Here is a 16,300-nt window from a genome sequence, read left to right as displayed (position 1 = left end):
TCCACGGCTTCCCAAGCACGTGTCCTGTTCGGGGTGGGCTGGCGTCAGCTGCGTATTAAGGGGATGGCTTTGGCATTTCATGAGGATTCGGTGAGGTAGGTAACCTGTGATGAGTTGAGATTCCGTTGCTGGAGGGATGACTCCCAAAGGGTGTCTTGCGGGACCTAGAGAAGATAGACATGCTGAGGCGTCTGTGCCCCTCTTCTTGAGGATAGGTGAGTTATGTGAACATGCCCTTTGGCCGCTTTGTCCCTTGTTTGGGAATGTGCCAAGTGAAAGTTTTTCTCCCGGAGGGCATGATGCAGCCGACCCGTGTGTCATGCAGGCCTTTCGAACAGCCAGAAGTTTACGCGGGGCAGAGATGGGGACACTGTTGCTATGCTAGGTGCGCTGCCATGGACAGGCACTATGCCCTTTCAGAGTTAGAGGTCCCCTCGCGTGGCAGAGGTCTTCTGTTGGAAGTCTGTCTGTGGTCCTCGGGGACAGTGCTTTTGATCTCTGCAAGGTCCTTAGTAGTGTCGCTGTGGCAGTGGAGAAGTGCCAGAATGCATGGGGTGGGATCGGCGTCATCAAAGCAGACATGTATGTGGTCTGTCTTCCTTGGTGTACAGTGACCCCGTGTTCGCATGATGTCTGTGACTTCAAGTAAGGTCGAGTTGCCCTGAGGGCAGGAGGAGGGCACTTCGGACGAGGCTGTCAAAAATTTGAGCATTTCCTCCAGGTTCAGGGCCGAGAAACCTGCCGGCTGGGCGCTGGTGAGACGTGGCCGGGAAGATGGTCTAGTTTCTGCTGTGGGGTTCCAACCTGGATTATGGTTGCTGAATCCTACCACTTCCCGTGGTGGGCATACCCACGGGTCCACAGAACATGATTTGTCCTATTTGGCGAGAATTGGCTTTTGGGCCAAATATCGTTAGCCCCTTGAGTGGAGCCAGGCTGCATCTTGCCTGTAGCCATCTTCAGGTTGGTTTCAGTCCACCCATAGGAGTTTCCCTTGCTTCCGGAAGCACTGGGAGTGGCCCAAGTGCACATCAGATGTGCTGTTAGCTGGCAGGATGTCCATGTCCACACTCATGTGACACCCACGGCCGGTAGGCAGGTCTCATCTAGGTTCGTCCTTTGGTCAGAAGGCATGGCTATGCGAGAGCGGGAGTCTGTGGCCTATTTCTACAGCTCCTGGGGGTCACAGTTCTCATAAGGCTCTTGCAGCTCACAGGGGTCTTTCTTTTTCTGTTGGGAGTCCAACCAGGTTGTTGTGTATAATCTCTGGTATTAACAATTGGAGGCCTCTGCAGAGGGCCACAGGGACACACAGAGAGCAAGATGCGTTTTCAGAGGCACACGCAGGAACCCACAATCGCGTCCTCGTGCGCAGTCGCAGTCACACACGCCCACGCACGTGAATACACACATACAGCGTCTCACACACTGGCCAATGTACATGCCTAACTTCCTGCAGACATGCTGTGAGACACAAAACAATAATCGGTGAGGGATAGAGGTCCTTGGGAAGCAGGTTCAGAGCAGAAGCCCAGGTAAAGATTCGCATGGATCATGTTCCCTGAGGACCTCGGTCCACTTCTGAAGCCTCTGTTATTTCTGTCCACTTCTCAGGTGTAGTTGCTCGGCAAGGCCGGCTGTCGGCAAGACGAAGATGACCTTCGCGTACTCTGATGACTGGATGAGCTAAGGAAAACTGGAAAAAGTGAGGCGGGCGCATACTGCTGAGCATGGCCGTAGATAACTCAGGACGGTAGGCATTCACTCACCCTAAGATGTGCCATTCTATATTAGGTTTTCCTCAGATGGGCCCAATGGCTGCAAGAGTGGATTGATGTTTGCTTTTGCTGAGTGGTCTGAGGACTGTGGATTCCCCAGGCTGTTGGAGTACTCCAGGGTAATGTCTCCTCTGCAGAGCCCCATGGCCTGCCCGGTTATGTTCTGCAGCTTCCCAGCATGTATTCGGATCGATGATGACACCCTTGTATGCATTCCTTGGAAAATGTGAACAAAATGAGTTAGAACACTCTACAGTCTCCTTATCGAAACTGAGGTCCAGCACGTTTCCTCTCTCGGGGTTAGGGCACAGTGAGGAGTGAGGGTCATCATCCCCTCCTGACATACATGCAAATACCACCCAGTACTCCAGCATTGGAGGGGTTTCTGTCTGAGGGTGGACCGTGTCTGCACGTAAACTGGGTCGTCTGTGAACCCCAGGTCCCTGGTGAAAGGCCGATGAGGGAATGTGAGGGGGCAGGCTCACCTGCTGATCTTCAGAGGCAGAGTGTGGGCTGAGGTAGGTGCAGTGAGCTTGCGGTTTGGGAGGTGTGTTTTGGCCAGTGTCGTGGTTTTTTTGTGCCGCTTTGGGGGTTAATTCTGGAAGTCAAAATGAGAAAGCTTCCCTGGTTGGAGCCCGGAGACTCAGGCCAGGCCTGTGGCCCTCCCTGTTTTTGCGTTTGTCATGGTGAAGTTCTTGAGTGCCCAGTGGGGCTGGAGCAGTGGGTGTGTGGGGGCTGGCGTTGGGCATCGGCGCAAGGGGGCTGATGGTTTAGGCCTCGGTGTTGCGCTTGTCAGCTCCTGTATTGCAATTCCTGGCACGGTGTTTTCGCCCCGTGGGTCATCGTGGAGTGGGGTGAGATACGAGTGTTGCATTTAAGCCTGCGCCGTGGCTGATGGTCTGGACAGGAAGGTAAGGCATGATAAGGACAGGTCCTACGTGATGTTGTGGCATGGGCTGTCATCATTGGGTTGCAGGCTCTGGCCTCGGCTTCTCAAGGATTTGTCACGTACTTGATGGGCTGGCATCACCTGCCTATGGAGAGGATGACTTTGGCGGTTCATGTGGATGCGATGAGGTAGGTAACCTGTGTAGACTTGTTGTGATCCCGTTGCCGGAGAAATGATTCCCAAAGGGTGTCTTGCGTAACCTAGAAAAGATCGATATGCTGAGGAGTGTGTGCCGGCCTTCTCGGGGTAGGTGAGGTATGCGAACATGCCCTTTGGCCACTTTGTTCCCTAGTTTGGGAATGTGCAAAGCGAAAGTGTTTTTCCCGGAAGGCGTGACGCGGCCGGCCCATGAGGTACGGATGCCTATCTAACAGCCAGAGGTTTATCCGAAGCAGTCCGTTGGCATGGTAGAGATGGGCGCGCTGTTGTGATGCCAGGTGCGCTGACCTTGACAGCCACTGTGCCCTTACTGGCTTCCAGGTCCCCTCTCATGGCAGAGGTCTTCCGTTGGAAGTTTGTCTGTGGTCCTCGGGGACAGTGCTTTTGATCTCTGTGAGGTCCTCGGTAGTATCGCTATGGCAGTGGAGAAGTGCCAGGATGCATGGTGTGGGTTCGGCATCGTCAAAGCAGACATGCTTGTGGTTTGTCTACCCTGGTGTATAGTGTCCCCGTGTTCGCATGTTATCTGTGGCTTCCAGTAGGGTCGAGTTGCCGTGTGGGCAGGAGGAGGGCAGTGAGGACAAGGTTGCTCAGTGTTTGAGCGTTTCCTCGGGATTCAGGGCTCTGAATCCTGCCGAGGGGGGGCTGGCCGAGACGTGGCTGGAAAGGTGGCCTGGTTTCTGCCGTGGGGTTTGAACCTGGGTCATGGTTGCTGAAGACCACGTCTTGCCGTGGTGGGCATTCCAACAGGTCCACAGAAATTGATTTGGCCTAGTTGGCGAGAAGTCACACTTGGGCTGAAGTCCATTAGACCCTTGAGAGGTGCCGGGTTGCATCTTGCCTATAGCCAGCTGCAGGTCATTGTCAACGCCATCCTTGGGAAGTTCCCTTGCTTCCAAAAGCGCTGGGAGTGACCCCTAGTGCTCATCAGGTGTGTTAGTAGCTAGCAGGGTCTGTAGGTCCACGTAGATGTGGCCACTCACGGCTGGGAGGCAGATCTCCTCGAGTGTTTGTGCTTTGGTCAGAAGGCATGGCTGTGGGAGAGCGGGAGTCCGTGGCCTATTTCTACAGCTCCTGTGGGGTCACAGTTCGCATGCGGCTCTTGCAGTTCACAGGAGTCTTTCTTTATCTGTTGGGAGTCCAACCAGGGTGTTGTGTATAAACTCTGGTATTTACTGTTGGAGGCCTCTGCAGAGGGCCACAGGGACACACAGAGAGCAAGACGTGTTTTCAGAGGCACACACAGGACCCCACAATCGCGTCATCGTGCACAGTCGCAGTCACACACGCCCACGCGCGTGAATACACACATACAGCGTCTCACACACTGGCCAATGTACGTGCCTAACTTCCTGCAGACATGCTGTGAGACACAAATCAATACTCGGTAAGAGATAATAGGTCCTTGGGAAGCAGGTTCAGAGCAGAAGCCCAGGTAAAGATTCGCATGGATCATGTTCCCTGAGGACCTCGGTCCACTTCTGAAGCCTCTGTTATTTCTGTCCACTTCTCAGGTGTAGTTGCTCGGCAAGGCCGGCTGTCGGCAAGACGAAGATGACCTTCGCGTACTCTGATGACTGGATGTGCTAAGAAAACTGGAAAAAGTGAGGCGAGTGCATGTTGCTGAGCATGGCTGTGGATAACTCAGGACGGTAGGCATTCACTCACCCTAAGATGTGCCATTCTATATTAGGTTTTCCTCAGATGGGCCCAATGGCTGCAAGAGTGGATTGATTGTTGCTTTTGCTGAGTGGCCTGAGGACTGTGGATTCCCCAGGCTGTTGGAGTACTCCAGGGTAATGGCTCCTGTGCAGAGCCCCGCGGCAGCCCGGTTATGTTCTACAGCTTCCCAGCAGAGCTTGCATCAATGACGACACCCTTGTATGCATTCCTTGGAAAATGTGAACACAATGAGTGAGAACACTCTACCGTCTCCTCATCGAAACTGAGGTCCAGCACGTTTCCTCTCTCGGGGGTAGGGCACAGTTAGGTGTGAGGGCCATCGTGCCCTCCTGACATGATGCAAACACCACCCAGGTCTCCAGCTTTGGAGGGGTTTCTGTCTGAGAGTGGACCGTGTCTGCACATAAACTGGGTCGTCTATGAATCCCAGGCCCCTGCTGAAAGGCCGATGAGGGAATTTGAGGGGGCAGGCTCAACTGCTGATCTTCAGAGTGGGAGTGTGGACTGGGGTAGGCCCATTGAGCTTGCAGCTTGGGAGGTGTGTTTTGGCCAGTGTCAGGGTTTGTGCGTGCCACTTTGGGGGTTGATTCTGGAAGCCAAAATGAGAAAGCTTCCCTGGTTGGAGCACGGAACCTCAGGCCAGGCCTGTGGCCCTCCCTGTCGTTGTGTTTGGCGTATTGAGGTTCTTGAGTGCCTGGTGGGTCTGGAGCAGTCGGTGGGGCTGGCTGGGGTTGGACATTGGCGGAAGGGGGCTGATGGATTAGGCCTCAGGGGTGCCCATGTCAGCTCATCTACTGCAGCTTCTGGCACAGTGTTTGCACTAAGTGGGTCATCGTGGAGTGGGGTTAGGAACGAGTGCTGCATTTAAGCCTGCGTGGTGACTGCTGGCCTGGAGAGGAAAGTAAGGCATTATGAGGACATGTCCTTTGTGATGTCATGGGATGGGCTGTCATCATTGGGTTGCAGATTCTGGCCACGGCTTCCCAAGCACGTGTCCTGTTCGGGGTGGGCTGGCGTCAGCTGCGTATTAAGGGGATGGCTTTGGCATTTCATGAGGATTCGGTGAGGTAGGTAACCTGTGATGAGTTGAGATTCCGTTGCTGGAGGGATGACTCCCAAAGGGTGTCTTGCGGGACCTAGAGAAGATAGACATGCTGAGGCGTCTGTGCCCCTCTTCTTGAGGATAGGTGAGTTATGTGAACATGCCCTTTGGCCGCTTTGTCCCTTGTTTGGGAATGTGCCAAGTGAAAGTTTTTCTCCCGGAGGGCATGATGCAGCCGACCCGTGTGTCATGCAGGCCTTTCGAACAGCCAGAAGTTTACGCGGGGCAGAGATGGGGACACTGTTGCTATGCTAGGTGCGCTGCCATGGACAGGCACTATGCCCTTTCAGAGTTAGAGGTCCCCTCGCGTGGCAGAGGTCTTCTGTTGGAAGTCTGTCTGTGGTCCTCGGGGACAGTGCTTTTGATCTCTGCAAGGTCCTTAGTAGTGTCGCTGTGGCAGTGGAGAAGTGCCAGAATGCATGGGGTGGGATCGGCGTCATCAAAGCAGACATGTATGTGGTCTGTCTTCCTTGGTGTACAGTGACCCCGTGTTCGCATGATGTCTGTGACTTCAAGTAAGGTCGAGTTGCCCTGAGGGCAGGAGGAGGGCACTTCGGACGAGGCTGTCAAAAATTTGAGCATTTCCTCCAGGTTCATGGCCGAGAAACCTGCCGGCTGGGCGCTGGTGAGACGTGGCCGGGAAGATGGTCTAGTTTCTGCTGTGGGGTTCCAACCTGGATTATGGTTGCTGAATCCTACCACTTCCCGTGGTGGGCATACCCACGGGTCCACAGAACATGATTTGTCCTATTTGGCGAGAATTGGCTTTTGGGCCAAATATCGTTAGCCCCTTGAGTGGAGCCAGGCTGCATCTTGCCTGTAGCCATCTTCAGGTTGGTTTCAGTCCACCCATAGGAGTTTCCCTTGCTTCCGGAAGCACTGGGAGTGGCCCAAGTGCACATCAGATGTGCTGTTAGCTGGCAGGATGTCCTTGTCCACACTCATGTGACACCCACGGCCAGTAGGCAGGTCTCATCTAGGTTCGTCCTTTGGTCAGAAGGCATGGCTATGCGAGAGCGGGGGTCTGTGGCCTATTTCTACAGCTCCTGGGGGTCACAGTTCTCATAAGGCTCTTGCAGCTCACAGGGGTCTTTCTTTTTCTGTTGGGAGTCCAACCAGGTTGTTGTGTATAATCTCTGGTATTAACAATTGGAGGCCTCTGCAGAGGGCCACAGGGACACACAGAGAGCAAGATGCGTTTTCAGAGGCACACGCAGGAACCCACAATCGCGTCCTCGTGCGCAGTCGCAGTCACACACGCCCACGCACGTGAATACACACATACAGCGTCTCACACACTGGCCAATGTACATGCCTAACTTCCTGCAGACATGCTGTGAGACACAAAACAATAATCGGTGAGGGATAGAGGTCCTTGGGAAGCAGGTTCAGAGCAGAAGCCCAGGTAAAGATTCGCATGGATCATGTTCCCTGAGGACCTCGGTCCACTTCTGAAGCCTCTGTTATTTCTGTCCACTTCTCAGGTGTAGTTGCTCGGCAAGGCCGGCTGTCGGCAAGACGAAGATGACCTTCGCGTACTCTGATGACTGGATGAGCTAAGGAAAACTGGAAAAAGTGAGGCGGGCGCATACTGCTGAGCATGGCCGTAGATAACTCAGGACGGTAGGCATTCACTCACCCTAAGATGTGCCATTCTATATTAGGTTTTCCTCAGATGGGCCCAATGGCTGCAAGAGTGGATTGATGTTTGCTTTTGCTGAGTGGTCTGAGGACTGTGGATTCCCCAGGCTGTTGGAGTACTCCAGGGTAATGTCTCCTCTGCAGAGCCCCATGGCCTGCCCGGTTATGTTCTGCAGCTTCCCAGCATGTATTCGGATCGATGATGACACCCTTGTATGCATTCCTTGGAAAATGTGAACAAAATGAGTTAGAACACTCTACAGTCTCCTTATCGAAACTGAGGTCCAGCACGTTTCCTCTCTCGGGGTTAGGGCACAGTGAGGAGTGAGGGTCATCATCCCCTCCTGACATACATGCAAATACCACCCAGTACTCCAGCATTGGAGGGGTTTCTGTCTGAGGGTGGACCGTGTCTGCACGTAAACTGGGTCGTCTGTGAACCCCAGGTCCCTGGTGAAAGGCCGATGAGGGAATGTGAGGGGGCAGGCTCACCTGCTGATCTTCAGAGGCAGAGTGTGGGCTGAGGTAGGTGCAGTGAGCTTGCAGTTTGGGAGGTGTGTTTTGGCCAGTGTCGTGGTTTTTTTGTGCCGCTTTGGGGGTTAATTCTGGAAGTCAAAATGAGAAAGCTTCCCTGGTTGGAGCCCGGAGACTCAGGCCAGGCCTGTGGCCCTCCCTGTTTTTGCGTTTGTCATGGTGAAGTTCTTGAGTGCCCAGTGGGGCTGGAGCAGTGGGTGTGTGGGGGCTGGCGTTGGGCATCGGCGCAAGGGGGCTGATGGATTAGGCCTCGGTGTTGCGCTTGTCAGCTCCTGTATTGCAATTCCTGGCACGGTGTTTTCGCCCCGTGGGTCATCGTGGAGTGGGGTGAGATACGAGTGTTGCATTTAAGCCTGCGCCGTGGCTGATGGTCTGGACAGGAAGGTAAGGCATGATAAGGACAGGTCCTACGTGATGTTGTGGCATGGGCTGTCATCATTGGGTTGCAGGCTCTGGCCTCGGCTTCTCAAGGATTTGTCACGTACTTGATGGGCTGGCATCACCTGCCTATGGAGAGGATGACTTTGGCGGTTCATGTGGATGCGATGAGGTAGGTAACCTGTGTAGACTTGTTGTGATCCCGTTGCCGGAGAAATGATTCCCAAAGGGTGTCTTGCGTAACCTAGAAAAGATCGATATGCTGAGGAGTGTGTGCCGGCCTTCTCGGGGTAGGTGAGGTATGCGAACATGCCCTTTGGCCACTTTGTTCCCTAGTTTGGGAATGTGCAAAGCGAAAGTGTTTTTCCCGGAAGGCGTGACGCGGCCGGCCCATGAGGTACGGATGCCTATCTAACAGCCAGAGGTTTATCCGAAGCAGTCCGTTGGCATGGTAGAGATGGGCGCGCTGTTGTGATGCCAGGTGCGCTGACCTTGACAGCCACTGTGCCCTTACTGGCTTCCAGGTCCCCTCTCATGGCAGAGGTCTTCCGTTGGAAGTTTGTCTGTGGTCCTCGGGGACAGTGCTTTTGATCTCTGTGAGGTCCTCGGTAGTATCGCTATGGCAGTGGAGAAGTGCCAGGATGCATGGTGTGGGTTCGGCATCGTCAAAGCAGACATGCTTGTGGTTTGTCTTCCCTGGTGTATAGTGTCCCCGTGTTCGCATGTTATCTGTGGCTTCCAGTAGGGTCGAGTTGCCGTGTGGGCAGGAGGAGGGCAGTGAGGACAAGGTTGCTCAGTGTTTGAGCGTTTCCTCGGGATTCAGGGCTCTGAATCCTGCCGAGGGGGGGCTGGCCGAGACGTGGCTGGAAAGGTGGCCTGGTTTCTGCCGTGGGGTTTGAACCTGGGTCATGGTTGCTGAAGACCACCTCTTGCCGTGGTGGGCATTCCAACAGGTCCACAGAAAGTGATTTGGCCTAGTTGGCGAGAAGTCACACTTGGGCTGAAGTCCATTAGACCCTTGAGAGGTGCCGGGTTGCATCTTGCCTATAGCCAGCTGCAGGTCATTGTCAACGCCATCCATGGGAAGTTCCCTTGCTTCCAAAAGCGCTGGGAGTGACCCCTAGTGCTCATCAGGTGTGTTAGTAGCTAGCAGGGTCTGTAGGTCCACGTAGATGTGGCCACTCACGGCTGGGAGGCAGATCTCCTCGAGTGTTTGTGCTTTGGTCAGAAGGCATGGCTGTGGGATAGCGGGAGTCTGTGGCCTATTTCAACAGCCTCTGGGGGTCAAAGTTCTCATGTGGCTTCTTGAAGCTGGTAGGGATGTTTCTCCATTCAGTGGGGTGGTCCAAAGCCAGGGTACTGTGTATAACCTGTGACTTTTACTATTCAGTGTCACTGCAGAGGGCCTCAAGGACACACAAAGACCAGGACGGGGATGCAGAGGCTGACACAGAAACCCACAAGCGCATCATCGTGCCTAGTCATAGTCACGCACGCGCACACGCAGGAACACACACATACACCCTCACACACAACGGCCAACGTACATGCCTAACTTCCTGCAGTCATGCTGTCAGACACACTTTCAGTTCTTGGTAAGGGATAGGGGTCCTTGTGAAGCAGGTTCAGGGCTCCAGCCCAGGTAAATGTTCGCATAAATCATGTTCTCTAAGGACCCAGGTTCACTTCTGAATCCTGCGTGATTTCCGTCCACATCTCAGGTGCAGTTTCTTGGCAAGGCTGGCCGTCAGCAAAGACAAGAGGACGTTTGCGTGGGCTGACGACTGGAGGTGCTGAGGAGAACTGGAAAAAGTGAGGCGGGCCCACGTTTCCGAGCGTGGACGTGGATATTTCAGGATGGTAGGCATTCAACCACCACAACGTGTGTCATTGGATATTAGGTTTTCCTCTGACGGCCCCAGTGGCTGCGAGAGTAGATTGACTGTTGCTCTTGCAGAGTGGCCTGAGGGCTGTGGATTCCCCAGGGTTTTGGAGTACTACGAGGTCATGGCTCCTCTGCAGACCCGCATGGCATGCCCGGTTGTGTTGTGCAGCGTCCCAGCACGTGCTTGGATCGATGATGACACCCTTGTATGCATTCCTTGGAAAATCTGAACAAAATGAGTGAGAACACTCTACCGTCTCCTCATCGAGTCTGAGGTCCGGCACGTTTCCTCTCTCGGGTGTTTCAGACAGTGAGGAGTGAGGGCCAGTGTCCCCTACTGACATGCATGCAAACACCACCCAGGGCTCCAGACTTGGAGGGGCTACTGTCTGAGGTTCGACTGTGTCTGCCCGTAAGCTGGGTCATGTATGAAGAATATCAGGTCGCTGCTAGAAGACCGTTAAGGGAATGCGAGTGGGAAGGCTCTCGTGATGGTCTTCAGAGTTGGATTGTGTGCAGGTGTAGGCCCAGTGAGCTTGCAGCTTGGAAAGGTGTGCTTTGGCCGGGATCACGCTTTGTGCACGCCGCTTGGGTGGTTAATTCTGGAAGCCAAAATGTGCAAGCTTCCCTGATTGGAGCATGGAGCCTCAGGCCAGGCCTGTGTGGCCCTCCCTGTCCTTGAGTTTGGCGCGTTGAGGTTCTTGAGTGCCCGGTGGGGCTGGAGCAGTGGGTGGGTGTGGGCTGGGGTTGGACGTTGGCGGAAGGGGGCTGATGGATTAGGCCTCGGTGGTGCCCACGTCAGCTCATCTACTGCAGCTTCTGGCACAGTGTTTGCACTAAGTGGGTCATCGTGGAGTGGGGTTAGGAACGAGTGCTGCATTTAAGCCTGCGTGGTGACTGCTGGCCTGGAGAGGAAGGTGAGGTGTTATGAGGACATGTCCTGTGTGATGTCGTGGGATGGGCTGTCATCATTGGGTTGCAGACGCTGGCCATGGCTTCCCAAGCACGTGTCCTGTTTGTGGTGGGCTGGCATCAGCTGCCTATGAAGGGGATGGCTTTGGCATTTCATGAGGATTCGGTGAGGTAGGTAACCTGTGATGAGTTGAGATTCCGTTGCTGGAGGGATGACTCCCAAAGGGTGTCTTGCGGGACCTAGAGAAGATGGACATGCTGAGGCATTTGTGCTGGCCTCCTTGGAGGAAGGTGAGTTATGCAAACAGGCCCTTTGGCCGCTTTGTCCCATGTTTGGGAATGTGCAAAGTGAAAGTTTTTCTCCCAGAGGGCGTGATGCGGCCGGCCCGTGTGTCATGCAGGCCTTTCGAACAGCCAGAAGTTTACGCGGGGCAGAGATGGGGGCACTGTTGCTATGCTAGGTGAGCTGCCGTGGACAGGCACTGTGCCCTTTCAGACTTACAGGTCCCCTCGCGTGGCAGAGGTCTTCTGTTGGAAGTCTGTCTGTGGTTCTCGGGGACAGTGCTTTTGATCTCTGTAAGGTCCTTGGTAGTGTCACTGTGGCAGTGGAGAAGTGCCAGAATGCATGGGGTGGGGTCGGCGTCATTAAAGCAGACATGTATGTGGTCTGTCTTCCTTGGTGTACAGTGACCCCGTGTTCGCATGATGTCTGTGGCTTCAAGTAAGGTCGAGTTGCCCTGCGGGCAGGAGGAGGGCACTTCGGACGAGGCTGTCAAGTATTTGAGCGTTTCCTCCGGTTTCAGGGCCGAGAAACCTGCCGGCTGGGCGCTGGCGAGGTGTGGCCGGGAAGATGATCTAGTTTTGCCGTGGGGTTCCAACCTGGGTTATGGGTGCTTAAGCCCACCACTTCCCATGTTGGGCATACACACGGGTCCACGGAACACGATTTGGCCTAGTTGGCGAGAATTGGCATTTGGGCCAAATTTCGTTAGGCCCTTGAGTGGTGCCAGGCTGCATCTTGCCTGTAGCCATCTGCAGGTTGGTTTCAGCCCACCCATAGGAGGTTCCCTTGCTTCCGGAAGCACTGGGAGTGGCCCAAGTGCACATCAGATGTGCTGTTAGCTGGCAGGATGTCCATGTCCACAGACATGTGACACCCACGGGCGGTAGGCAGGTCTCATCTAGGTTCGTGCTTTGGTCAGAAGGCATGGCTGTGGGAGAGCGGGAGTCCGTGGCCTATTTCTACAGCTCCTGTGGGGTCACAGTTCGCATGCGGCTCTTGCAGCTCACAGGAGTCTTTCTTTATCTGTTGGGAGTCCAACCAGGGTGTTGTGTATAAACTCTGGTATTTACTGTTGGAGGCCTCTGCAGAGGGCCACAGGGACACACAGAGAGCAAGACGTGTTTTCAGAGGCACACACAGGACCCCACAATCGCGTCATCGTGCACAGTCGCAGTCACACACGCCCACGCGCGTGAATACACACACACAGCGTCTCACACACTGGCCAATGTACGTGCCTAACTTCCTGCAGACATGCTGTGAGACACAAATCAATACTCGGTAAGAGATAATAGGTCCTTGGGAAGCAGGTTCAGAGCAGAAGCCCAGGTAAAGATTCGCATGGATCATGTTCCCTGAGGACCTCGGTCCACTTCTGAAGCCTCTGTTATTTCTGTCCACTTCTCAGGTGTAGTTGCTCGGCAAGGCCGGCTGTCGGCAAGACGAAGATGACCTTCGCGTACTCTGATGACTGGATGTGCTAAGAAAACTGGAAAAAGTGAGGCGAGTGCATGTTGCTGAGCATGGCTGTGGATAACTCAGGATGGTAGGCATTCACTCACCCTAAGATGTGCCATTCTATATTAGGTTTTCCTCAGATGGGCCCAATGGCTGCAAGAGTGGATTGATTGTTGCTTTTGCTGAGTGGCCTGAGGACTGTGGATTCCCCAGGCTGTTGGAGTACTCCAGGGTAATGGCTCCTGTGCAGAGCCCCGCGGCAGCCCGGTTATGTTCTACAGCTTCCCAGCAGAGCTTGCATCAATGACGACACCCTTGTATGCATTCCTTGGAAAATGTGAACACAATGAGTGAGAACACTCTACCGTCTCCTCATCGAAACTGAGGTCCAGCACGTTTCCTCTCTCGGGGGTAGGGCACAGTTAGGTGTGAGGGCCATCGTGCCCTCCTGACATGATGCAAACACCACCCAGGTCTCCAGCTTTGGAGGGGTTTCTGTCTGAGAGTGGACCGTGTCTGCACATAAACTGGGTCGTCTATGAATCCCAGGCCCCCGCTGAAAGGCCGATGAGGGAATTTGAGGGGGCAGGCTCAACTGCTGATCTTCAGAGTGGGAGTGTGGACTGGGGTAGGCCCATTGAGCTTGCAGCTTGGGAGGTGTGTTTTGGCCAGTGTCAGGGTTTGTGCGTGCCACTTTGGGGGTTGATTCTGGAAGCCAAAATGAGAAAGCTTCCCTGGTTGGAGCACGGAACCTCAGGCCAGGCCTGTGGCCCTCCCTGTCGTTGTGTTTGGCGTATTGAGGTTCTTGAGTGCCTGGTGGGTCTGGAGCAGTCGGTGGGGCTGGCTGGGGTTGGACATTGGCGGAAGGGGGCTGATGGATTAGGCCTCAGGGGTGCCCATGTCAGCTCATCTACTGCAGCTTCTGGCACAGTGTTTGCACTAAGTGGGTCATCGTGGAGTGGGGTTAGGAACGAGTGCTGCATTTAAGCCTGCGTGGTGACTGCTGGCCTGGAGAGGAAAGTAAGGCATTATGAGGACATGTCCTTTGTGATGTCGTGGGATGGGCTGTCATCATTGGGTTGCAGATTCTGTCCACGGCTTCCCAAGCACGTGTCCTGTTCGGGGTGGGCTGGCGTCAGCTGCGTATTAAGGGGATGGCTTTGGCATTTCATGAGGATTCGGTGAGGTAGGTAACCTGTGATGAGTTGAGATTCCGTTGCTGGAGGGATGACTCCCAAAGGGTGTCTTGCGGGACCTAGAGAAGATAGACATGCTGAGGCGTCTGTGCCCCTCTTCTTGTGGATAGGTGAGTTATGTGAACATGCCCTTTGGCCGCTTTGTCCCTTGTTTGGGAATGTGCCAAGTGAAAGTTTTTCTCCCGGAGGGCATGATGCAGCCGACCCGTGTGTCATGCAGGCCTTTCGAACAGCCAGAAGTTTACGCGGGGCAGAGATGGGGACACTGTTGCTATGCTAGGTGCGCTGCCATGGACAGGCACTATGCCCTTTCAGAGTTAGAGGTCCCCTCGCGTGGCAGAGGTCTTCTGTTGGAAGTCTGTCTGTGGTCCTCGGGGACAGTGCTTTTGATCTCTGCAAGGTCCTTAGTAGTGTCGCTGTGGCAGTGGAGAAGTGCCAGAATGCATGGGGTGGGATCGGCGTCATCAAAGCAGACATGTATGTGGTCTGTCTTCCTTGGTGTACAGTGACCCCGTGTTCGCATGATGTCTGTGACTTCAAGTAAGGTCGAGTTGCCCTGAGGGCAGGAGGAGGGCACTTCGGACGAGGCTGTCAAAAATTTGAGCATTTCCTCCAGGTTCAGGGCCGAGAAACCTGCCGGCTGGGCGCTGGTGAGACGTGGCCGGGAAGATGGTCTAGTTTCTGCTGTGGGGTTCCAACCTGGATTATGGTTGCTGAATCCTACCACTTCCCGTGGTGGGCATACCCACGGGTCCACAGAACATGATTTGTCCTATTTGGCGAGAATTGGCTTTGGGCCAAATATCGTTAGCCCCTTGAGTGGAGCCAGGCTGCATCTTGCCTGTAGCCATCTTCAGGTTGGTTTCAGTCCACCCATAGGAGTTTCCCTTGCTTCCGGAAGCACTGGGAGTGGCCCAAGTGCACATCAGATGTGCTGTTAGCTGGCAGGATGTCCATGTCCACACTCATGTGACACCCACGGCCGGTAGGCAGGTCTCATCTAGGTTCGTCCTTTGGTCAGAAGGCATGGCTATGTGAGAGCGGGGGTCTGTGGCCTATTTCTACAGCTCCTGGGGGTCACAGTTCTCATAAGGCTCTTGCAGCTCACAGGGGTCTTTCTTTTTCTGTTGGGAGTCCAACCAGGTTGTTGTGTATAATCTCTGGTATTAACAATTGGAGGCCTCTGCAGAGGGCCACAGGGACACACAGAGAGCAAGATGCGTTTTCAGAGGCACACGCAGGAACCCACAATCGCGTCCTCGTGCGCAGTCGCAGTCACACACGCCCACGCACGTGAATACACACATACAGCGTCTCACACACTGGCCAATGTACATGCCTAACTTCCTGCAGACATGCTGTGAGACACAAAACAATAATCGGTGAGGGATAGAGGTCCTTGGGAAGCAGGTTCAGAGCAGAAGCCCAGGTAAAGATTCGCATGGATCATGTTCCCTGAGGACCTCGGTCCACTTCTGAAGCCTCTGTTATTTCTGTCCACTTCTCAGGTGTAGTTGCTCGGCAAGGCCGGCTGTCGGCAAGACGAAGATGACCTTCGCGTACTCTGATGACTGGATGAGCTAAGGAAAACTGGAAAAAGTGAGGCGGGCGCATACTGCTGAGCATGGCCGTAGATAACTCAGGACGGTAGGCATTCACTCACCCTAAGATGTGCCATTCTATATTAGGTTTTCCTCAGATGGGCCCAATGGCTGCAAGAGTGGATTGATGTTTGCTTTTGCTGAGTGGTCTGAGGACTGTGGATTCCCCAGGCTGTTGGAGTACTCCAGGGTAATGTCTCCTCTGCAGAGCCCCATGGCCTGCCCGGTTATGTTCTGCAGCTTCCCAGCATGTATTCGGATCGATGATGACACCCTTGTATGCATTCCTTGGAAAATGTGAACAAAATGAGTTAGAACACTCTACAGTCTCCTTATCGAAACTGAGGTCCAGCACGTTTCCTCTCTCGGGGTTAGGGCACAGTGAGGAGTGAGGGTCATCATCCCCTCCTGACATACATGCAAATACCACCCAGTACTCCAGCATTGGAGGGGTTTCTGTCTGAGGGTGGACCGTGTCTGCACGTAAACTGGGTCGTCTGTGAACCCCAGGTCCCTGGTGAAAGGCCGATGAGGGAATGTGAGGGGGCAGGCTCACCTGCTGATCTTCAGAGGCAGAGTGTGGGCTGAGGTAGGTGCAGTGAGCTTGCAGTTTGGGAGGTGTGTTTTGGCCAGTGTCGTGGTTTTTTTGTGCCGCTTTGGGGGTTAATTCTGGAAGTCAAAATGAGAAAGCTTCCCTGGTTGGAGCCCGGAGACTCAGGCCAGGCCTGTGGCCCTCCCTGT

General features: G+C 54.3%; 6 non-coding genes across 6 annotated transcripts; all 6 read left to right on the top strand.

Annotated features, from left to right (window-relative positions):
* Positions 1-1,964: 1,964 nt before the first annotated feature.
* Positions 1,965-2,057, top strand: LOC149750116 (small nucleolar RNA SNORD116). Its single transcript, XR_016392383.1, has one exon. It is a non-coding gene; the product is annotated as a small nucleolar RNA SNORD116 (small nucleolar RNA).
* A 2,690-nt stretch (positions 2,058-4,747) lies between these two features.
* LOC149750115 (small nucleolar RNA SNORD116) lies at positions 4,748-4,840 on the top strand. The gene has a single exon (XR_016392436.1). It is a non-coding gene; the product is annotated as a small nucleolar RNA SNORD116 (small nucleolar RNA).
* A 2,665-nt stretch (positions 4,841-7,505) lies between these two features.
* Positions 7,506-7,598, top strand: LOC149750114 (small nucleolar RNA SNORD116). Its single transcript, XR_016392382.1, has one exon. It is a non-coding gene; the product is annotated as a small nucleolar RNA SNORD116 (small nucleolar RNA).
* Positions 7,599-10,295: 2,697 nt separating this feature from the next.
* LOC149750113 (small nucleolar RNA SNORD116) lies at positions 10,296-10,388 on the top strand. The gene has a single exon (XR_016392354.1). It is a non-coding gene; the product is annotated as a small nucleolar RNA SNORD116 (small nucleolar RNA).
* A 2,671-nt stretch (positions 10,389-13,059) lies between these two features.
* LOC149750112 (small nucleolar RNA SNORD116) lies at positions 13,060-13,152 on the top strand. Its single transcript, XR_016392435.1, has one exon. It is a non-coding gene; the product is annotated as a small nucleolar RNA SNORD116 (small nucleolar RNA).
* A 2,664-nt stretch (positions 13,153-15,816) lies between these two features.
* Positions 15,817-15,909, top strand: LOC149750111 (small nucleolar RNA SNORD116). Its single transcript, XR_016392381.1, has one exon. It is a non-coding gene; the product is annotated as a small nucleolar RNA SNORD116 (small nucleolar RNA).
* Positions 15,910-16,300: the final 391 nt, after the last annotated feature.

Source organism: Delphinapterus leucas, chromosome 2 (genome assembly GCF_059928025.1).
Source record: "Delphinapterus leucas isolate spDelLeu-1000000601 "Yukka" chromosome 2, BTC_Dleu_Yukka2, whole genome shotgun sequence".
NCBI lineage: Eukaryota > Metazoa > Chordata > Mammalia > Artiodactyla > Monodontidae > Delphinapterus > Delphinapterus leucas.
The sequence above is the reverse complement of the archived record's forward strand: the minus strand, read 5'-3'. Positions and strand labels throughout refer to the sequence as shown.